Source organism: Dipodomys ordii, unplaced genomic scaffold (assembly GCF_000151885.1).
Source record: "Dipodomys ordii isolate 6190 unplaced genomic scaffold, Dord_2.0 Scaffold1000000569, whole genome shotgun sequence".
Classification (NCBI taxonomy): Eukaryota; Metazoa; Chordata; class Mammalia; order Rodentia; family Heteromyidae; genus Dipodomys; species Dipodomys ordii.
In genome coordinates this window covers 1,444-24,941 of record NW_012284186.1, presented here as the reverse complement: position 1 = coordinate 24,941, position 23,498 = coordinate 1,444, and the positions used below count along the sequence as shown (strand labels likewise).

Below are 23,498 nucleotides of genomic sequence, written 5' to 3'. Positions count from 1 at the left end.
GCCACAGAGGAGGGCTTGCTGGCCTTTCTACTCTGCCAGTGTAGTAGGGTGCCTCTCTCCTGGAATCTCTTCTTGTCATCAGAAATGAAAACCTGGACAGAAGTGCATTCTCTAGGGGGCACAAACTCCACAGATCAGTACAGGTGGAAAAAACAGGAGGTCTTGTTCTTAGCTTATCAGTTCAATTGTAGCTCTGGAACTCCAGGAGTTTCTGAGTGTCCAGGGGGTACATACGTTCTGTGCACCCAGCATCAGGAATCTGCAGTGAATGCATCCTGGAAACAACTAGAACACGATCTTGTTTTGCTTTCTTTTTTTTTCTTTTTTGGTCAGTCGTTGGGCTTGAACTCTGGGCTTGAGTGCTATCCCTCAGCTCTTCAGCTCAAGGCGAGCGCTCTACCACTTGAGCTACAGTGCCACTTCTGGTTTTCTAGTGGTTTATTGGAGATAAGAGTCTCGGACTTTTCTTGTCCGAGCTGGTTTGAACCGTGATCCTTAGATCTCAGCCTCCTGAGTAGCTAGGATTACAGGCGTGAACCACCGGCGCCCAGCTGATTTTGTTTTTCTTAATGGTTTTAAGTAAGCAAAGCTCTCCATTGTGGTACAGATATAGATCATGTTCTGGGGGAAAGTTCCAGGGTAAATTTCAACATCAAATACCATATGGCCTCCATTGAGGGCAAGAGAACCCTTTCCACATCTCACAGATTTTTGGAGTAAGTATTCTTAGTAGTTTACACCATAGTGATTGAGATATGATCAAATTTGCCTCGAGAATGCAGGCACACTTCATTTGCTCTTCTACTGGAAATATTCAATTCCTGTCCACCCAGAAACACCAAAAATTAAAAAAAGAAAGAAAGTAAGATTCACACTGGCATCTGGTAGATGCTGCCTGTAATTCTACTAGTCAAAGGCTAAGATCAGAGGATGGCAGTTAGAAGCTAGTCTAGCAGGAAAATCGGAGACTCTTTCTTTTAAATTATTAAATTATGTTCTTAAGTTTAGGTACAAGACTACAGATTCATGATTCAAGTAATGACTACGTTTCTTCTTGCACAGTGTCATCCCATTCTGCATTCCTTTCAAATGACATCCCAGTAAAGACAAGAGAATTCTTTCTCTTTCTCCAGTATTTGGGGATGCGAATTTTCAGTACTTAAAGCTGTGCTGGTTGAGATTTGGTCACATGTGTCTGAAGCATGCAGATCACAGTTCCTTCGCACTTCTATATGAAGAATTCACTTTGTGCTCACCTAGACACATGTGTCTTGCTTTTAATTTGATTCCGGAGACTGAGAACTGAGGATGTCAGTTAGAAACCAGCCAGGCAGGAATGCAGGTGAGAATATTATCACCAAGAAACTCCTCACAAAAATTCTAGGATTCCTAGAATCCTACTACTCAAGAATTCTGAGATCTGAGGGTCACAGTTCACACACACACTGGGCCAATAACAGGTGAGACATTTTTGGTTGTTTTTTGGGGGGGTCAGGTTGTGGGGCCTGAACTCTGGGCCTGGGCACTGTCCCTCAGCTCTTCAGCTCAAGGCTAGCGCTCTACCACTTGAGCCACACTTCCGACATTTTTTCTTTTTGCTTATGTGGTGCTGAGGAATCGAACCCAGGGCCTCATGCACACAAGGCAAATGCTCTACCACTAAGCCACCTTCCCAGCCCAGTGAGACGTTTTTGGATTCAGGATTTCTGTTGTGGCTCAAGTGGTAGAGCACTGTCCTTGACTTAAAGTAACACATAAGCAGCCCCCAGGCCCTGGGTTTAAGTCCCAGTCTAGCACAAGATTTAAAAAAAGGAAAAGGCAGCCAGGAAAGAAAGAAGGGAGGGAGGAAGAAAGGAAAGAAGGAAAGTAGAAAGGAAGGAAGGGAGAGAGGGAGAAAGGGAAGAAGGAAGGAAAGGAAAAGAAAATTTCTTAGAGATATGTTGGTCGATGCTATAATGTTGGGCTGGCTAATATTCTTGGAATCATTACAGGCTCAGGATAGTGAAATATCTGAGAATGTTTCTCAACGGATTAACATGTTAGTGTGGGAAATGCTTTAAAAAATTTTAAATGGAAGTGGCACCAACCGGGTCACACCTATAAACCTATCAGTCTGCTTAGAACCACTGCTTCAATTAATCCAGCCTGTTACAAGCAGACCAGGTGTGATGGGTGTATCTCAGAAATCCCATCAGAAGGTGCTCTCTGATTGGTAGACATGTAAGGGCGAGTGTGGGTTTTAGTTATAAAGACACCCAGAGACCAGAGGAGAGCAACAGAATCCTGGGACCTGCAATCAGTGTCCAGCAGAGAGCCTGCACTGCTGGCTCAAATCTGTTGCACATTTCATCCATGAAGATGAGCATCAGGACCCCACCGTCACTCCAGCATCTGGCCATGCAGAGTCTGCTGAGCAACCAGGCCCTGGCCATCGCTGCCCTGGATGATCTACCGGTGTTGCTGTTCCCTTCGCTGTTCGTGGAGGTCTATGCCAGGGCCCACACAGAGGTGCTGAAGGCCCTCGTGCAGGCCTGGCCCTTCTCCTGCCTCCCCCTGGGGGACCTGGCAGAGTCTCCAGACCTGGAAACCTTCAACACTGTCCTGGATGGGCTCGATCTGCTACTGGCCAAGAAGGAGCGCCCCAGTCGGTGGAAACTGCAAGTCCTCGACCTGCAGAATGAGCACCCCAACATCTGGATACAGGGCTACCCTTCAATGGCCCGAATCTCTTATCCAGATGTCCTGACTGACAGGCCAACAGAGAGCTGTGGTTTGTTGGTAACTGAAGAGCAGCCCTTGATTATACACAAGAACCTGACCATCAAAGATGGCTCCCAGAATGCTCTCCAAGCCTACCTGCTCCAGTGGGCCAGGGAGAAGCAAGAAAGAGTCCAACTCTGCTCAAGGAAGCTGCAGATTCATTCCAATTCCATCTACATAATCCAGAAGGCTCTCCTTGCAGTGCAGCTGGACTCTATCCAAGAACTAAAGGTAAATAAATTCTGGCATCGAGAAACCATGAAAAAATTTGCTCCTTACCTGAGCCAGATGAAGAACCTTCGCATCCTCAAATTCTCCAGGATGAGTGCCAACTTCAACACTTCCAGACACAAGAATTTCTCATATTCCTGCATATACGCTGTACATCTGGGAGAGCTGCAGCATCTGCAGGAGCTGTATGTGCACAAAGTCTTCTTCCTTTATGGACAGCTGCCCACCATCCTCAGGAACCTCACCCTTTTAAAGACCTTGTCTCTGAGTTCGTGTCCACTGAAGGAGGCTGACTTGTGGTTCCTGTCCCAGTGGCCCTGCTCCAGGCAGCTCAAGCACCTGCGTCTGAGGAGTTTGCCCCTGGACAACTTCAGTCCTGAGCCCCTGAGAGTCCTACTGGAGCACGCAGCCAGCACCCTGGAGACCCTGGCCCTGGAGGACTGTGCCATCACGGATCCCCAGCTCTTGTGCATGCTGCCCGCCCTGGGCCAGTGCTCCCAGCTCCGCGTCTTCAGTTTCTATGGAAACCACATCTCCGTGTCTGCCGTGCAGAGCCTCCTGAGCCACACGGCCAGGCTGCCTCATTTGAGACGAGGGCTCTACCCTGCCCCTCTGGAGAGCTACCGCCCTCAAGGCTGTAGGGTTGGGAACTTTGACTCTCAGAGATTTTCCCAGGTTCAGGCTAGGTTGGCACAGGCATTAAGAGACACGGGGACTACTCAGAAGGTCCAGATCTGTACCAATTTCTCTCATCGTCACAAAACATGCCAATTCTATACCCTGGGGCCTGAAGGCAACTGGGTGGTCACCATGGAGCGTCTCCCTGGCCTTTCTGCTCTGCCTCTGTAGTCAAGTGCATCTCTCCTGGGCTCTCTTCTGAGCACTCAGAAATGAAAGTTGGAGTCTGGAATTGTGTCTTAGTGGTAGAGTACTTGCCTAGCATGCATGAAGCCCTGAGTTCATTTCCTCAGTACCACTCAGAAAAAGCAAGAAGTGATGCTGTTTTTCAAGTTGCAGAATACTAGCCTGAGCAGAAGTAGCTCATGGATAGTGCCCTTGTCCTCAGACCAACTCCCAAGACTGGCAAAATAAAAATAAAAAAGAAATGAAGGCTTTGGTGTAAAAGCACTCTCAGGGGAGCATAGACCCCAATAAGTCAGTGTGGGTGGAAGAGAGGGACCTCTGTTTCTGAGCTTTTCTTTTCAATGATAGCTATGGTACTCCAGAAGATGCTGAGCACTTTTGGTCTACATGGGTACACATCCTCAGGAAGCTGGAGTGAATTCAGCCTGGAAAGAACTTGACCATGCTCTTGTTTGGCTAAATGATTGTGAGGAAATCCCCCCAGGCCTGGGGCAGTCCCTGACTGTCCACAATTTACTGTATCAATGAATCAATAAAGTCATTTCCAAAAGAATAAAAAGAGTAAGAAGGTTATCATTTCTCAGCACCAAAGTGTACAGGTTTCTGAGAGGAGACTGCCACGTGGTTCAGGTAGAAAGAGTTCATTTGGGAGAGCCCCTCTTGCAGCTTGAAAGATATGTTGTTGTGCAGGAAGCCAACTTAGGGAGGGGAGGAGGGGTTGCTGCAAGTGACCTAGTGACGTGGGGGGCCTCCCTATGCTCCTATTTATGTGGGTTTAAGGTGTTGGGCAGGGGCTTCTCGGCAGGTCCATATGCTGTCCTTTGGGGAGAACAAACATTTGGGCATCTTCTTACGGTATCCCCTGGAGAAGAGAAAAGAGAAGGGTCCATTCTCCCTGAGCAGACTTAACATTCCAACATTTTGATAGTTACAAAGGGGCGTTGACTATTTATTGCTACTTCCTTTTGTCAAGCAGAGTGGACGTTAGGGGTAGAAGGCGGGATTTCATCTGGTCAAGGAGAAAGTAACAGTAACCGTTCCTGGGTGGTGAATGCATGTATAGAAATCTGAAAGACATCTTATAAGGTAGCAACTGAACATTATCAGAAGGCACACAAACACAGATGAAAGGGCAGCCATTAATTCACAGTGGAAAGGAAAGATGTTGGATATCATGGGTACTTCCTCTCTCTTGTAAGCCAGATGATCCTGGAGCTCGTGGATCATGTCCCTGAGTACATTTGACTGATTAACGTCTGGCAACCACACAGGGCCTAATTAAGAATAAAAATTTAGAAGCTAGGGGGAATCGAGTGGTTAAGGGCCTAATGGGAGTCCTGCATCATTCCTGTAAATGGGCAAAAATGCCTGGATTACAGACATTTGAACTAGAGTATGGATGGAAAAACAAGTAGAAATAGCAGGTATCATGGTCAAGAATGTAAGTTCCTGTCCACTTACAAGACAGGGATGGGCATTAAATGGGCATACTTATGATCTATTTTCTTTTAACCTCCTGACTCTGGTGAATTTTGAAAGGGCAAGCACAGAGCGACTCCATTTAGGATGTTTTTGCCAAGTGCCTCTGGTAGACCCTTGTCACCAGGACTAGCTCTGTCTTGGTGGGTCTAGGAGGTCTCTTCTCCTCATTGCTAGGATGGCATATCTTCATTGACTGATGGCATGTCTCATGTTGGATGAGGGGTGATTGACAGATCAAATGAGAATCGATGCCAAGAGCCCAAGAGTGGTCGTTATCTAAAAAGAAATGTTCTCATGAACTGATTTATTTCACTGTCAAATCTCTGTCCATCAACTTTATAATAATGATTGCAAAAAAAATGATGACTCGGATTCTAGCTATTCTTGAGGCTGAGATCTGAGGATCAGAGGTAGAAGCCACCTCGGACTTTAAATCCTGTGAGACTTTTATCTCCAATTTACCAACATAATTCCAGAAGTGGAGCTGTGGCTAAACTAGAAGAATTAAGCTTGAGCAACAAAGCTCAGGTCCAGTGACTAGGCCCTGAGTTCAGCTCCAATATGAGCACACCCAGACACCCAAACAGATGGACAGACAGCCAGACACACACACACACACACACACACACACACACACACACACACACACACACCTTACTACATACACAATCTGCCTAGGAAAACAGATGTTGTACAAGTGATTGCTGTGTGGTCAAATCATTTCTCCATAACAGCTGTTTCTGTAGGAAGCATAGAGAGCAACCCAGGGCTGGTCCTCTTCCCTGAGTACAGCAGGAGGCTGAGAGCTGCCAAGGAACCTGGGGTGGACATTGGAGGAGAGCCTGTGGCAGCTCAAGTGGAAACATTTCCTTGACCATCCTCTTATTCTAGAAGCCTTTTCTCTCATACCAGGGGAAAGAGAAGCAGTGCATACCTCTGCTGCACCCCTAAATATGTGGACCTCATTTCTGCAGCCCACCCCACTGATCCTACCTCATGCTTCAGCAACATTCTCTCTCTTAGATCTCTCATCAAGGACCTAACTGAAAGACCCACAGCACATTTGTGTGAACATTTGAAATCTTTCCCCAACTCCTGGGGACCAGTGTCAAAACCCCATTTGATTCCCTTGGCCCTGCTCTGCCCCTCCTCTGGACAGAGGCTGCCTTAGTGTGTGGCTTAGATGTTGTAATATTAGCACACAAGGCTCATGCCTATAGTCCTGGCTACCTGGGTGGCTGGGAGCTTAGGATCCCATACACTTTTAACTCCAGTGAACCAGCAAAATTTGGAAGCGAATGTGTAGATCAAGTGGTAGAGCACTTATGTGAGCAATAAAATGAACATGAGTGTGATACTGAGTTCCAACTCCTCTACTGGCATGATCAATAGGTCTAAGATAGGTGATAGATAGATAGATGCAATAATGCAATTGTGTAATTTCAGGATTATTCGTTGTATGTCTCCGTTCTTATTCCTGAGTTTCTGTAAGCAGGTTTCTAGACCCCAGGCCCAGTCCTGGAGAGTCTTACATTATTTCTGGCCATTCATCCCCATATGGCAAATAAAGAGAGCTGCTGAAGGGCAGAGAAAGGAGCTGGATTCCAGAGCAGCCAGGCACAGACAGTGCCTGAAGACGTCTTCAGCATCCTCAGGGATGCAGACACGGGCTTCATGTTCAATAGGGAGACTTTGGGTTCAGAGGTGATAAAGGTCTGAAGAATGAATAGGAGCTAGGTGAGCTCCCGAGTTTGGGCTGTTTTGAGATGTGCAGAAGAAGTCATTGCACAAGAGAGGGGCTCTTTGTGTTCCATAAGATGCTTCTCTGAGAATCTTCTCAGGCCTTCTGGAAGTACGTGATGGCAAAGTGGATGCACCAGAGATAAATCTGATTGCAGGGCACAGACACAAAGTCAGGGGACGTTGAGTTAATCCCTGGGCTCCAGCAGCAACATCTCTTCACTTTACCTCTGACATTTCTGCACATTTTTTGCTGTTAGGAAAAAAGTTTACGCAGGTTTCCTTGGATATGAGGCATGTTCCTTGTCAGCAATGGTGACAATGAGTAAAATGAGATTCAGAACCTGCAGGAGAAGCCGGAGGCCACCAGGAACCTGGTGATGCAGCTGTCAGGCCACTGGCCCAGCTGCAGGGATAGGTGAGGGTTGGGGCAGGGGCTTGAGCAGAGGGGGAGTTTCTTCAGGTGGAGAGCGCTGGGGAAGAGCCTGTGATTCAGGGACAGGGCCAAAGGTGAGGAGTGTGGGGGAGGAGCTTTGCCAAGGAGGTGGGGTCACCTCCACCTTGCCTTATGGTTTCTGGAGATTCAGGGGGTATTGATGGAGTCAATGATGTTTCTAAATTTCAGTAAAGAAACTACTGGATACCAGTGCTCTGAAGAATCAGTGAACCTGAGGATCACAATTCAAAGCCAGCCTGGGAAGGAAAGTGTGTGAGACATTTATCTTCAATTAATCAAAAACAACAACGACAACAACAACCCACAAGTGGAGCATTGGCTCAGGTGATAGAGCAATAGTCCACAGCACAAAAGCTCAGTCACAGCACCCAGGCCCCGAGGCTCCTGGGACTTTTCCTCCCCAGATGACAGAACAAAACAAGAACAGAGGCTGGACTTACTGGATTCCAAAAACCATCATTTGCCCCATGCTGAACGCAGAGGGGCACTAGGGCTGGCTTCTCTCATGGGGTCCTTCCTCCTTCCTGAAAAGAAGACTTGAGATGAGGAAATGATCAGTGTCTATTGTTTAAACAGTGGCTGAGCTTCAGGAACAATTGGTGGCTGGTTCTCAATGGTGGAGAAGCAACAGCTAAAAAGACGAGCAACTTGAACACAGCTCCTGCACTCAGTGCAAGTGGGGGCAATCTGCTCACAGGGATGTGGAGGGTGGAGGAGCCAAACAGCCAGAGGCTCAGGAATGGCAGAAACACTTTCTGCTAATCCATGGGACTATGACATCTTGTGTTATAGACAAATGGCACTATATGGCTGGAATTACTTTTTCATCAGAGTCGAGGGGAAGAAATTTGGTGGCCATGTTTTGCTAAGGCAAATCACTGGAAACTCGCAGAGAAAGGGTTCAGCTAGCCAGCTGCTGGTGGTTCACTCAGGTAAGCTCAGCTACTCAGGAGCTCGACATATGAGGATGAGATTCAAAGCCAACTGGGGCACACAAACCCATTCGGGTATTAACTCCAACTAGCCAGCACACAGAGGGAAGCGGAGCTGTGGCTCAAGTGGTAGAGAACCAGCCTTAAGGAGAAATGTAAATAAGGGACAGCAATCAGACCTGGAGTTCAAGCCCAAGTACTGGCACACACACGCACACTCATACTCACACACACACACATACACACAGACACACACACACAGTGGAGTTGGGCCTCGGTTAGGAGGCCCTCTTGGTCAGTTCCGGCCAACACCAAGCCGACCCCCCGCCCCACAATTCACATGGGTGGGATTCCAAGACCCCCCCTGCCCCACATCGCGGGGTTCCAAGGACTCCACCCCGCTCCACACGGTGGGGTTCCAAGGATCACCGCCCCACATGAGGATCTGGGATGTCTCCCAGTTCCTCCAGGGTTGTCGTGCAAGCATGTCGTCTTCGACAACCCTTTACGAATCACAGTAGCCGTCCTCACAAGGGAAAACAAAAGTAAAACAGACAAACAACAGCACAAGACAAATTAACAAAGACAGCGCTGTTTTACCTTTGGAGTCTGAGGTCTCGGGGGTCTTTGAGGAGTATCCCGGATGAGCCCCCACTAATATGTTATGCCAAGTTCACAGGACCCCCCCCCCAAACACAAGAAGACCACCGAGAGTCAGACTCTACAGCTGTTTTATTTAAATGGGCTGCAGCTAGAGCCTCCTCCTACACTCCGACACAGCGGAGCCTAGGAGGAGAGCCCTGAGCTAAGGATTTGCAGGTCTTATATAGGCACACAATCAACCAGGTGTTTTGATTATCACCACGTGTTGCTTTGGTGGACAGAAACAAGCAACAAGTGGTCACTGCCTCACACTTTAACCTTTCAGACAAAGCAGCATTTCAATTTTATACCTAAAATGTTTCCAAATGGCCACCCATGGCTCACACTTGTAACCCCAGCTACTCTGGAGGCTGAGATCTGAGGTCTCTGCCAAGGAGACCTAGAGTTTTTCCTATTCCTTCACGTTTTCAGGGTGTCTGCTTTGACTCTGAGGTCTTTGATCCATTTGGAGTTTATTCTGGTGTAGGGTGATACAGAAGGACCTACCTTTAGTTCTCTATAGGCATAACCAATTTTGCCAGCACCATTTACTGAAGAGGCTGTCTTTCTTCCCATCTATTTTTTTGGTTCCTTATAGAAGAGTAGATGGCTATATGTGTGTAGGTTCATTTCTAGGTTCCATTCCATTGGTCCTGAGGTCTGTTCTTGTGCCAGTACCAAGCTGTTTTGATTACTATGGCTTTGTAATAGAGTTTGAAATTTGGTATTGAAATTCCTCCAGCACTGTTCTTTCTGCTAGGGCCAGTTTTTGCTATTCAGTCTTTTATTGTTCCATATGAATTTTTGGGTTGCTTCTTCTCTTTCTTTGAAGAATGAGGTTGGAATATTGATAGGTATTGCATTGACTTTGTATATAGTCTTTGGCAGTATTGCCATTTTCAGGATCTTGATCCTCCCAATCCAGGAGGCTGGGAGGTTTTTCCACTTCCTTAGTTCTGTTTTTATTTCCTTTTTCAGATTATTAAAGTTTTCATCACAGAGGTCCTTCACTTCTTTAGTTAAATCCTAGGTATTTTATTTTGGGGGTGCTATTACAAAAGTAGTTGCTTTCCTGATTTCAGCCACACTCTTCTCATTGTTGGCATACAGAAAAGCCATTGATTTTTTAAATGTTTTTATTGTGAAAATACTGTACAGAGATGTTACCGTTACATGAGTAAGGTAATGAGTACATTTCTTATCAAGCATTGTTGCCTCCTCCTTTGTGTTTTCCCTATCTCCCTTCCCTCCCACCTCCACAACTACCCCCCCACGCCTAAATTGTAAAGTTCGTTGTCCAACAGTGTCTTGTACATTGATACAATGGGTCAACCTGTATCCCTATTTAAATATTTTGTTTCCTTCCTCTCCCCAAATTACACTGACATCAAATACAGTGAAAATGAGTTATACCATGGGGGAGGAATATACAAACCAACAAAAAAATCACATACCTTATAAATACATTAGAAACAATAGAAAAAAAATCACTTGTTTCATTTTGCTTAACATCATCTTATCTGGTCATATGTACATAGCTTTTGAACTTTTATGCTTGTCCCAGACATATACTACTTATTGCAAATAAGGGAAACCATGGGACCTATGTTTCTTTTGGCCTGGCTTACTTCACTTAATATAACTTTTTCTAAATCTTTCCTAAAAAATGGGCGATGTCATTCTTTCTGATGGAGGCATAGAGTTCCATTGTACATATATACCACATTTTTAAAAATCCATTCATCTACTGAGGGGTATCTGTGTTGGTTCCATCTCTTAGCTATGGTAAATAATGCTGCAATAAACATAGTTGTGCTGGTAGCTTTAGTATGGTCTTGTTTGTGATCTTTTGGATAAATGCCCAAAAGTGGGATTGCTGGGTCATTGGGGAGCTCTATGTAGAGTCTTTTGAGGAACCTCCATACTGCTTTCCAAAGTGGTTGAACAAGTTTACATTCCCACCAACAATGCAGTAGGGTTCCCTTCTGTCCACATCCCCTCCAGCATCTGTTGTTATTGGGGTTCTTGATTATACCCATTCTAACTGGGGGGAGTTGGTATCTTAATGTTGTTTTGATTTGCATTTCTTTTATGGCTAGGGAGGTTGAGCATTTATTCACGAGTCTATTGGCCATTCTTATTTCCTCTTCAGAGAAGTTTCTCTGTAAGCCTTTAGCCCACTTATTTATTGGGCAGTTGTTTCTTTGAGGATTTGTTGTTGGGGGATTTACTTGAGTTCCAATTATATTTTAGATCTGAGACCCTTATCTGTTGTATGGCTAGAGAAAAACTTCTCCCAATCCGTGGGCTTTCTATCGATCTTGCTAGCTATGTCCTTTGCCATGCAGAAGCTCTGCAGCTTCATGCAATCCCATTTACCCAACCGTTCTTTCATTTGTTGTGTTTCTGTGTCTCTATTAAGAAAATTTTGGCTTGTGCCAAGGAGACCTAGGGTTTCTCCTATTCTGTAATGTTTTCAGGGTGTCTGCTTTGACTCCAAGGTCTTTGATCCATTTGGAGTTGATTCTAGTGGAAGATTATATTTAAGTGGGGCTGGGAAGGTGGCCCAGTGGTAGAGCGCTTCCCTTGCATGCCTGAGGCCCTGGGTTCGATTCCTCAACACCACATAAGCAAAAAAAGAAAAAAGCCAGAATTGGCGCTGTAGCTCAAGTGGAAGAGTGCGAGCCTTGAGCTGAAGAGCTGAGGGACAGTACCCAGGCCAAGAGTTCAGGCCCTACGACTGGACCCCCCCCCAAAAAAAGATTATATCTAAGTAGCTAGCTTTAGTTTTTTTTACATGCACTTAACCAATTTTGCCAGCACCATTTACTGAAGAAAGCCATTGGTGTTTGAGGGTTAATTTTATATCCTGCTATTTTTCCAAAGTTTCAAGTCAGCTTCAGTAATTTGGGAGTGTAGTTATGGGATTCTTTAAAGACAAGATCATGTCATTTGTAAAGAGGAAAGTTTTACTTCATCTTTTCCTGTTTTAATCCCCTTTATGCATCCTGTCTTATTGCTGTAGCTAGGCATTCTAATACTAAACTGAAGAAAAGCGGAGGGAGTGGACATCTTTGTCTCATTACTGAGTTTAGAGGAAGTGGCTTTAGCTTTTCACCATTAAGTATAATGCTGGCTGTAGGTTTGTCATATACAGCCTTTATTGTATTGAGGAATGTTCCATGGATTCGTTTTTCCAGAGCCTTCATCATAAAGGGGTGTTGGATCTTGTCAAATGCAGAAGCATCTATTGAGATAATCATGTGGTTCTTATCCTTGCTCTTGTTGGTGTGATTAATTGGTATATATTAAACAAACTTTGCATCCCTCAAATGAATCCTGTTTGATGGTGGTGTATGATTTTTTGATGAGTTGTTGAAGTCAATTGACCGAAATTTTGTTGAGAAGTTTTGCATCGATGTTCTTCCAAGAAAAGACTCTATAGTGCTCTTTCTTTGATGAGTTCCTGCCTGGTTTGGGGATGAGGGTTACAATGGCTTCATAGAAAGAGTTTGGTAGTGAACTTTCACTTTCAATTTCATTGAAGAGTTGGAGGAGTATTGGTGTAAGTTCTGCTTTGAAGGTCTTGCAGTTCATCTGTAAATCCATTCCTCCTGGGCTTTTCTTGGGTGGGAGGTATCTTATTGCTGTTTCTATTTTGATGTTTGATATGGGTCTGTTAAGTTGGTTTAACTCATCTTGGTTTAGTTTCAGCATGTAGATATTTGCTAGAAAATCATCCATTGCTTCCAGATTCTCAAACTTCTTAGCATAAAGATTTGAGAAGTATTCCCTTATAATGTTCTAGATCTTGGTTGCTTCTGTAGTGATGTTTCTATTCTCATCTCTGAGGTTGTTTATTTGGGTATGTTCTCTCTCTCTCTTTTATAAGATTTGCTAAGGATCTGTCAATTTTGTTAATATTTTCAAAGAACCAACTTTTTGTTTTGTTTACTCTTGCTATGTTTTAGTTTTGGATTCTAATTCATTTAATTCTGATTTAATTTTAATTATTTCTTTCTGTCTACCGGATTGGGGTTTATCTTGCTGCTCTTTTTCAAGGAGGTTCAGATGTTTCATTAAATTGTTGGTTTCAGATCTCTCCAATTTGTTGATGTATGAATTCAGGGCTGTAAACTTGCCTCTGAGTGCTGCCTTTAATTTGTAAAGTAAAAAGTAAAGTAAAAAGTAAAGTAAAGTAAAGAGGAGCTGGTGATTTATGTATTCCTTTTTGTTGAATATCATGAACATTTGAATTTCCTTTCTAATCTCTTCCATCACCCACTCATGATTCAACAGTGTCTTGTTCATTCTCCATGTGTTACAGGACTTTCTTTGATGGCTTTTGGTGTTTTATCATTTTATTCCCTTGTGGTCTAAGAGAATGCAGGGCATAACTTCAATGTTTCTGAATTTGGACAGATTTGCTTTGTGGCCTAGAATGTGGTCTATTTTGGAGAATGTTCCATGTACTCCTGAGAAGAAGATAATCTGATGCTCTGGGTGAAATATTAGGTAAATGTCTGTTAATTCTAGTTGATCTATGCAGATGTTTAGATCCAAGGTTTTTCTGTTGAGTTTTTGCTTTGTTGATCTATCCAGGGGGGATAGTGCTGTATTTAGGTCCCCAACAATTAATGTCTTTGAATCTATGTGAGATTTGAAGGAAAGTAGTGTTTTTTGGATAAATTGAGGTGCTCTGTTGCTTGGTAAATATGTATTTAGAATTGTAAAATCCTCCTGAAGGAGAGATCCCTTAAATTGTATGTAGTGACCTACTTTATCTGTTCTTGCTAATTTTAATTTGAAGTCTATTTTATCTGATATTAGAATTGCAACTTTGCCTATTTATGGGGACCATTTGCTTGGAAGATTTTATCCCAGCCTTTTACTTTCAGGATATGTTTGTTTTTGTGGGCAAGGTGAAGTCCATGAATATTGATAATTAGGAGTGAGACGAATTTGGTAATTCCTGCCATGTTATCCACCTTCTTAGGGCCTGCACCTTGTCATATCTCAAAACATGTATTTGGTTCCCTGGTAAACAGCCATTTCTATTCTAATATCAAGATCCTTATTTCCAATAAATCCCTCAGAAAAACTCAGATACTGTTGTGGCTCTTTGGTAGAATATTATCCCTGACATTATGAAGTTAAGGGACAGTGATCAGATTCATAGGTAAATTTCTAGGACCGGCACCAAAAAAGAAAGGAGGAAGGAAGGAAGGAAGGAAGGAAGGAAGGAAAGAAGAAAGGAAGGAAAGAAGGAAGGAAGGCAGGAAGGGAGTGAGGGAGGGAGGGAGGAAGGAAGGAAGAGGAGAAAGGAAGGCAGGGGAGGAAGGAAGGAAGAAAGAAGAAATGAAAGAAGGAAGGAAGAGAAAAAGTACAGAGACTAAATTGAATTATTTGTAGATGCTACAAAGTTGGGCTGTGTGCTCTCCTTGGAGTCTTTGCAGTCTCAAGGCAGCAGAATGCCTGTGGGAATGTCTGGAAAGGTGAAGGTACAAGGGTGGTAATTCTTTTGCTCCAGTGTGTTTTTTGTTTTTTGTTTTTTTTTGTCGGTCGTGGGCCTTGAACTCTGGGCCTGGGCGCTGTCCCTCAGCTCTTCAGCTCAAGGCGAGCACTCTACCACTTGAGCTACAGCGCCACTTCCGGTTTTCTGGTGGTTTATTGGAGATAGGAGTCTCACGGTCTCTCCTGCCCGGGCTGGCTTTGAACCGGGATCCTCAGATCTCAGCCTCCTGAGTAGCTAGGATTACAGGCGTGAGCCACCAGCGCCCCGCCTTCCAGTGCGTTTTATATTTCAAAGAGATCCTGGCCTATATGGGTCAGGACTTTAATCCTATCACTTTCTGGTTCAATGTTTGAAATAATTTCAAGGGCAACACCCAACTAAGGTGTACTAGGTGTGTCTCAGAAATCCCATCAGAAGCTGCCCTCTCATTGTTAGAAATGCAAAGGTGAGGGTGGGGTTGGGCTATAAAAATGCCCAGGGATCAAAGAACAAAAGCAGAGTCCTGGAGTGCCTGGCCCTGCTGGGATTTTGAGAGCCTTTCATACCTGCTCCACATCTGATCCATCAAGATGAGCATGAGAACTCCACCCTCGCTCCAACATCTGGCTATACAGAGTCTGCTGAGCAACCAGTCCCTGTCCATCTCTGCCTTGGAGGATCTGCCAGCGGTGCTGTTCCCTTTGCTCTTCATGGAGATCTATAAACAGGGCTACACGGGGATGCTGAAAGCCATGGTGCAGGCCTGGCCCTTGCCCTGCCTCCCCCTAGGGGACCTGGTAGAGTCACCAGGCCTGGAAACCTTCAAGGCTGTCCTGGATGGAATTGACCTGCTACTTGCCAAGAAGGAGCGCCCCAGTAGGTGGAAACTGCAAGTACTTGACCTGCGGAATGATCACCCAAATATCTGGATACAGGGTTACCATTCAATGGCCCAAATCTCTTATCCAGATGTCCTGACTGACAGGCCAACAGAGAGCTGTGGTTCAATGATGACTGAAGAGCAGCCCTTGATGGTCACCAGGGATCTCACCATCAAAGATGGCGCCCAGAATGCTCTCCAAGCCTACCTGCTCCAGTGGGCCAGGAAGAGGAAAGAACGAGTCCAGCTGTGCTCAAGAAAGCTGCGGATTCTGTCTGGCTCCGTGTCTAAAATCCAGAAGGTTCTGCGTGTGGTGAGGCTGGACTCCATCCAAGAACTGGTGGTGAGTGAATTTTGGCTTCCAGGAACCTTGAGAATATTTACTCTTTACCTAGGCCATATGAAGAACCTTCTCATCCTCAAGTGCTCCAGCAGGTGGACTGACATCCCTCACTCCCACGAAAATTCCCAATATTCCTGGATAATCGGGGAGTATCTGGGGCATCTACAGCATCTCCAAGAGCTTCATGTGCACAACATTTTGTTTAATGCAACTATGCCCACCATCCTCAGGAGCCTGCCGCCTCTGAAGACATTGTCTCTGAGCTCATGTACACTGCCGGAAACCGACCTGAGGTTTTTGTCCCAGTATGCCTGCACCAGGCAGCTCAAGCACTTGCATTTGAGGACTGTGCCAATGAAACGTGCTGAGCCCCTGAGAGCCCTCCTGGAGCATGTAGCCTGCACCCTGGAGACCCTGGCCTTGGAGGAGTGTTACATCACTGATGCCCAGCTCTTGGCCATCCTGCCCACCCTGAGCCAATGCTCCCAGCTCCGCTTCTTCAGTTTCTATGGAAACTCTATTTCCATGGCCACCCTAAAGAACCTCCTGAGCCACACGGCCAGGCTGGGTCATTTGAGAAGGGGGCTCTATCCTGCCCCTCTGGAGTACTACCACCCTGAAGATTGGTATCTAGAGAACTTCGACCCTGAGAGATTTGCTGAGGTTGGGGCTGCCTTGGTGCAGACATTGAGAGATGTGGGAACAAACCAGAAGGTCCAGATCTGTACCAGTTTCTGTTATCGCCATAACACGTGCCAACTGTATAGTCTGACTCTTGATGGTACCTGGTTGGTCACAGAAGAGGATCTTCCTGGCCTTTCTGCTCTGCCTGTGTAGTAAGGCGCCACTCTCTCCTACAAGCTTTTTCAACCTCAGAAATGAAAGCCGGGTTCCAAGTATATTTTAGATATGAGACCCTTGTCCGTTGTATGGCTAGTAAAGATCTTCTCCCAATCTGTGGGCTTTCTATTGATCTTGCTAGCTATGTCATTTGCCCTCCAGAAGCTCTGCAACTTTATGCAATCCCATTTGTCCAAACTTTCTTTGATTTGTTGTGTTTCCGGGTCTCTATTCAAAAAATTTCGGCCTGTGCCAAGGAGACCTAGGGTTTCTTCTATTCCATCCTGTAATGTTTTCAGAGTGTCTGCTTTGACTTCAAGGTCTTTGATCCATTTGGAGTTGATTCTGGTGCAGGGTGATATATAAGGATCTAGCTTTAGTTTTCTACATGTAGTTAACCAATTTTGCCAGCACCATTTACTGAAGAGGCTGTCTTTCTTCCATTCTATTGTTTTAGCTCCCTTATCGAAGATTAGATGGCTATAGGTCTGTAGGTTCATTTCTGGGTTTTCAATTCTATTCCATTGGTCCTGAGGTCTGTTCTTATGCCAGTGCCAAGCTGTTTTGATTACTATGGCTTTGTAGTGGAGTTTGAAATTTGGTATTGATATTCCTCCAGCAGTGTTCTTTCCGTTGAGGAGTGTTTTTGCTATTCGGGGTCTTTTATTGTTCCATATGAATTTTTGGATTGCCTCTTCTATTTCCTTGAAGAATGAGGTTGGAATTTTGATAGGTATTGCGTTGAATTTGTAGATAGCCTTGGGAAGTATTGCCATTTTCTCGATGTTAATCTTTCCAATCCAGGAGCATGGGAGGCTTTGCCATTTTTTTAGTTCTGTGTTGATTTCCTTTTTCAAGATTTTAAAGTTTTCATCATAGAGGTCCTTCACTTCTTTAGTTAATTCCTAGGTATTTTATTTTTTGTGGGGCTATTACAAATGGAGTTGCTTTCCTAATTTCAGCCACACTTTTCTCATTATTGGCATACAGAAAAGCCGTTGATTTTGGGGGGTTTATTTTATACCCTGCTACTTTGCCAAAGTTTTGAATCAGCTTGAGTAATTTGGGAGTGGAGTCTATGGGATTCTTTAAATACAAGATCATGTCATCTGCAAAGAGGGAGAGTTTTATTTCTTCTTTCCCTATTTGGATCCCCTTTATATCTGCATCTTGTCTTATTCCTGTAGCTAGGCATTCTAATACTAGATTGAAAAGGAGTGGAGAGAGTGGGCATCCTTGTCTTGTTCCTGAGTTAAGAGGAAATGGCTTTAGTTTTTCACCATTGAGTATAATGCTGGCTGTAGGTTTGTCATATACAGCCTTTATTGTATTGAGGAATGTTCCATGGATTCCTAATTTTTCCAAAACCTTCATCATGAAGGGGTGTTGGATCTTGTCGAATGCTTTTTCTGCATCTATTGAGATAACCATGTGGTTCTTATTCTTGCTCCTGTTGATGTGATGAATAATATTAATTGATTTGCGTATATTGAACCAGCTTTGCATCCCTGAAATGAATCCTGTTTGATCGTGGTGTGTGATTTTTTAGATGAAATGTTGAAGTCGATTGGCCAAAATTTTGTTGAGAAGTTTTGCATCAATATTCATCAAAGAGATGGGTGTATAGTTCTCTTTCTTTGATGAGTCTCTGCCTGGTTTTGGGATGAGGGTTATGATGGATTCATAGAACGTGTTCGGTAGTGAGCTTTCTCTTTCAATTTCATTGAAGAGTTGGAGGAGTATTGGTGTGAGCTCTGCTTTGAAGGCCTTGTAAAATTCTGCTGTAAAACCATCTGGTCCTGGACTTTTCTTAGCTGGGAGGTCTCTTATTGCTGTTTCTATTTCAGTGCTTGATATGGACCTGTTAAGATAGTTTAACTCATCTTGGTTTAGTTTTGGCATGTCAATATTTGCTAGAAAAATGTCCATTTCTGTCAAGTTCTCAAACTTATTAGCATAAAGTTTTGAGAAGTATTCCCTTATAATGTTCTGAATCTTGGTTGTTTCCGTGGTGATGTTTCCATTCTCATCTCTGAGTTTTTTAATTTGGGTGTGTTCTCTTCTTTTTCTGATAAGATTTGCTAAGGGTCTGTCAATTTGGCTAAGTTTTTCGAAGAACCAACTCTTTTTTTTTATTCTTTCTATAGTTTTTTTGGATTCTAATTCATTTAATTCTCATTTAATTTTGATTATTTCTTTCCGTCTACTGGATTGGGGTTTATCTTGCTGTTCTTTTTCAAGGAGGTTTAGATGTGTCATTAAATTGTTAGTTTCAGATCTCTCCAATTTGTTGATGTAGGAGCTCAGAGCTATAAACTTGCCTCTGAGTACTCAAAAGACTCTACATAGAGCTCCCCTATGACCCAGCAATCCCACTTTTGGGCATTTACCCAAATGCTTACAAACAAGACCACACTAAAGCTACCAGCACAACTATGTTTATTGCAGCATTATTTACCATAGCTAAGATATGGAACCAACCCAGATGCCCCTCAGTAGATGAATGGATCAAGAAAATGTGGTATATATACACAATGGAATTCTATGCCTCCATCAGAAAGAATGACATTGCCCCATTTGTTAGGAAATGGAAAAACTTGGAAAAAATTATATTAAGTGAAGTAAGCCAGGCCCAAAGAAACATAGGTCCCATGGTTTCCCTTATTTGCAATATCTAGTATATGTACGAGTCAAGCGGAAATGGTCAGATAATTTGATGTCAGGAAAATGAACCCTTAGATATGTATTTTAATGTTTTTTCTTTCATGCATGTGTTTCTAACACATTTATAAGATTATCTCTTTGTTGCTTTGTATGTCCCTCCCCCACAGTATAACCCCTGCTTTCACTATATTTGCTGTCAGTATAACTTGTGGAGGAGATGGGGAAAAACCAGTTGTTTAAGGATACAGGTGGATCTGATGCAACAATGAGAAGTACAAGTTGTCATGTCCAAAAGGAGCTTTACAACGTCGGTGCGGGGGGGGGAAGGGGGTGGGGGGTAGGGGGGAAGGAGAAGGATTGGGATGGGGGGAGGGGGGAGGCTGGGAAGGGATGGGAAGGGTAAACAAAGGAGAAGGCTGCAATGCTTGGTAAGAAATGTACGCATTATCCTGCCCATGCAATTGTAACCCCTCTGTACAGTATGTTCACAAATAAAATAAAATTTAAAAAAAAATAAAATAAAATAAATAAACAAAAAAAAAAGAAATGAAAGCCGGGGCAGAAATGCATTCTCCCACGGGGCACACTTTCCAAAGTTCTGTGTGGGTGGAAAAATCATAGCTCTGCAGTTCCAGGATTCTGAGTGTGTCCTGTGCACACACCATCAGGAATCTGAAGTCAATTCAGCCTAGAAAGAACTGGAATACACTCTTGTTTTTCTTAATGGTTTTAAGCAAACTCGTATCATGTGACAATCTCTTACTATCTATAATTTACTGTATCAATCACAAATAAAAAGAATGGAAAAGCATGAGTAGAAAGAGATCATTTTGCGGCACCATAAAATGAGAGTATTATTTGTGGCTAGATTCCTAGTTACTCAGCAAGTCTGAGATCGGTGGATCACAGTTCAAAGCTACCGTGGGCAGGAAAGTCCTTGAGACTCTCAACTCTAGCAAACCTCCAAATAACCCAGAAATGGGTTAAGTAGTAGAGTGCTGACATTGAGCACAAAAATTAGGGACAGCACCTATGTGCCAGAATTGGCACAAACTAACATACCCACCTATGACCAAGGTCAGTCACACATAGACCAATTTCTGGGGAAAAGGTCTGAGGGAAAATTAAACATCAAATACCAAATGACATCCATGAAATCCAAGAGAAGTTTCTACTTCTCCAACATATTTGGGGGTGAGAATTTTTTGTAATTAATGCTATAATGGTTGATATTTGATCAAATGTGTCTTCAAATGCAAACCACAGTTCCTTTGCTCGTCTATAAGAAATATTCACTTTGTGCCCACACAGGCACACCAAAGAAATCCAAAACAAAAAGAACAAAAAGGTACTCCAAGGTCTAGTGTCTCATGCCTCTTACTCTATTCAGGAGTATGATATCTGAGGATCTCAGTTAGATGCCAGCCAAATTCTCATGAAAATTCCAGAATTCCTAGAATCCTAGGTATTCAAGAAGTCTATGATCTGGTGGTCTCAGTTCAAATCCAAACTGGGCCAAAAATTGGTGAGTTTTTTGAATTCAGTAATGAGTGTTGTGACTCAAGTGGTAGAGCACTGGTTGATATAAAGCATTTCAGGTACAGCCCAGGACCCCGAGTTCAAGTCACAGTTCAGTACAAAATAAAAAAGAGAGGAGGGAAGAAAAGATATGAAGAATTCAGCTAGAAAGGAGAGAAGGGAAAGAGGGAGGGAGAAAGGGAAGGAGGGAGGAAGGCAGGAAGGCAGAAAGGAAGGAGGGAGGGAAGGAAGGAAGGAAAGAGGGAAAGAAAGAAAGAGGGAGGATAGGAGGGAGGGAGGCAGAGATAGATGCTGTTGGATGCTGTAAGTTGGACTGGCTGCTCTTCTTGGGTCCTTCGTAGGCTCAGGGCAGTAGGACCTCTGTAGGAATTGAAGATTTAGGGTACATAGGTGGGAGAACTTTTATATTCAGTTTGTTATACATTTGAAAGAGAAGCCAGGCAGTGTCAATGAGGCTTTGGGGGTACATGTGTCCTGTGCATATACCATCAGAAATATAGAGTGAATTCAGCCTGGAAAGAACAGGAACACAATCTTGTTTTTCTAAAGAACTGTGTGCAAACACCCAAATCCCAGGGCAATCCCTGACTGTCTCCAATTTATAAATGAACCAGTCAATTTATTTTGAAATGAAGGGGAAATAAGACCATATTATGAGAGTATTATTCTCACCTAGAATCCTACCTAGCTCCTCAAGTCTGATCTCTGAGGATAACAGTTCAATGCCAGCTTGACAAGAAAGTCTTTGAGGCTCTCAACTCTGGTGAACCTCCATAAAAGCCAGAAGTAGAGCTGTGGCTCAAATAGTAGAGTCCTGGCTTGGAGTGGAAAGCTAATGGACAGCTCCCAGGACCTGAGTTCAAGCACCACAGCTAGATAATATATAATAAAACAAACAGGACAAAACCCATGACCAACATCAAACATACATAGATGAAGTTTTGGAGAAAAAGTTCAGAAAAAAATTCAAAACCAAATGCCAAATACATCCCACGAAAGCAAGAAAACTCTTTCTGCTTCACCAAAATATTTGGAAAGCCAGTTCAGATTTGATCAAAGACACCCTTGGAATACAAGTCACACTTCATTTTCTCTTCTATAAGTAATATTCACCTTCTGTACACACACACACACACACACACACACACACACACAGGTTCACACTGGGATTCTGTAACTCCTGCTTTCAACACTACTACTCAACAGGCTGAGACCATAGGATGGCAGTTCACAACCAGGCTGGCAGGAAATTCTGTGAGACTCTTTTAATTTTTTTACTGTGAAGTTGATGAATGGAGGGATTATAGTTTCACCATTCATGCAGAAAAGTCTGTGAAACTCTTTATCTCCACTGAAGTACCAAAAACCTAAAAGTGGAGTTGTTGCACATATCTTAAATCACTAACATTGGGAGAAAGAAAGCTAAGGGACTGACAACTCAATAGCTAGTCGCTGCACAGTAATGACTGAAGGGCACATCTTGGTGATCACCCTGGACCTGACCATCAAAGATGGTGCCCAAGATGATATCCAAGCCTACCTGCTCCAATGGGCCAGGGAGAGGCAAGAACAAGTTCAGCTGTGCCCAAGGAAGCTGCAGATAGTATGACTCCAACTCTGAAATCCAGAAGGCTCTGCTTGTGGTCAGGCTCACTTCATCCAGGAACTAGTGGTGACTGAATTCTGGCATCCAGGAACCATGAAAAATTTGCTTCTTACCTTGGCCAGATGAAGAATCTTCACCTTCTCAGCTTCTTTAAGATTGCTGACAACTTCTATACTTCCAGTCCCATGAATTAGTGATATTAGTACAAATTCAGGCCATGTACTGTGGCAGCTGCAGCATCTCCAGGGGTTTCATGTGTATGATGTCATCTTTGATCGAAATCTGCCAGCCATCCTCAGTAGCCTGAGGCTTGAGTTCATGTCTCTGAGTTCATGTCCACTGGAGGAAGCTGACCTTTCATCTCTGTCTCAGTATCCCTGCACAAGCCAACTCTAGCACCTGTATCTGAGGGAATTTCCCATGGACTTCTTCAGTCCTGAACCCCTGTGAGCCCTGCTGGAGCAAGTAGCTGGCTCCCTGGAAACCCTAGCTCTGGAGCACTGTTATATCACTGATGACAGGCTCTCTGTCATCCTGCCCACCCTGGGCCAGTGCTTCCCACTCAGCTTCTTCAGTTTCTATGGAAACCCCATCTCCATGGCCACCCTGCAGTACCTCTTGAGCCATACAGCCAGGCTGGGCCTATACTGCCTCTCTGGAGAGGAATATGGATCCTGACAGTTTAGCTCAGGTTCAGGCTGGCTTGGCACATGCATGGTGAGACAGTGGGACAACCCAGAAGGCCCAGATCTGTACCAATTTCTGTCATTGCCAGAATAAGTGCCAGTTCTATAGCATGGGGCCTGATGTTCCTGGCTGGTCACAGAGGAGGTCTTTCTGCCCTTTCTGCTCTGCCTGTGTAGGAGGGGGCCTCTCTTGGACTCTCTTCTCAGAATCAGAAATGAAAGCTATGACACAAGAGCATTCTCTAAGGGACCCAAACTGAAACATTCAGTGTGGTTGGAAGAGACAGGGTGTCTTGTCCTGAACTTTTCAGTTCAATCATAGCTCTGGAGCCCTAGGA

General features: G+C 44.0%; 2 pseudogenes; both read left to right on the top strand.

The window, feature by feature from the left end:
• The first annotated feature begins 2,358 nt into the window (after positions 1-2,358).
• LOC106002749 lies at positions 2,359-3,840 on the top strand (annotated as a pseudogene).
• Positions 3,841-15,198: 11,358 nt separating this feature from the next.
• On the top strand, positions 15,199-16,662 carry LOC106002748 (annotated as a pseudogene).
• The last annotated feature ends 6,836 nt before the right edge of the window (positions 16,663-23,498 follow it).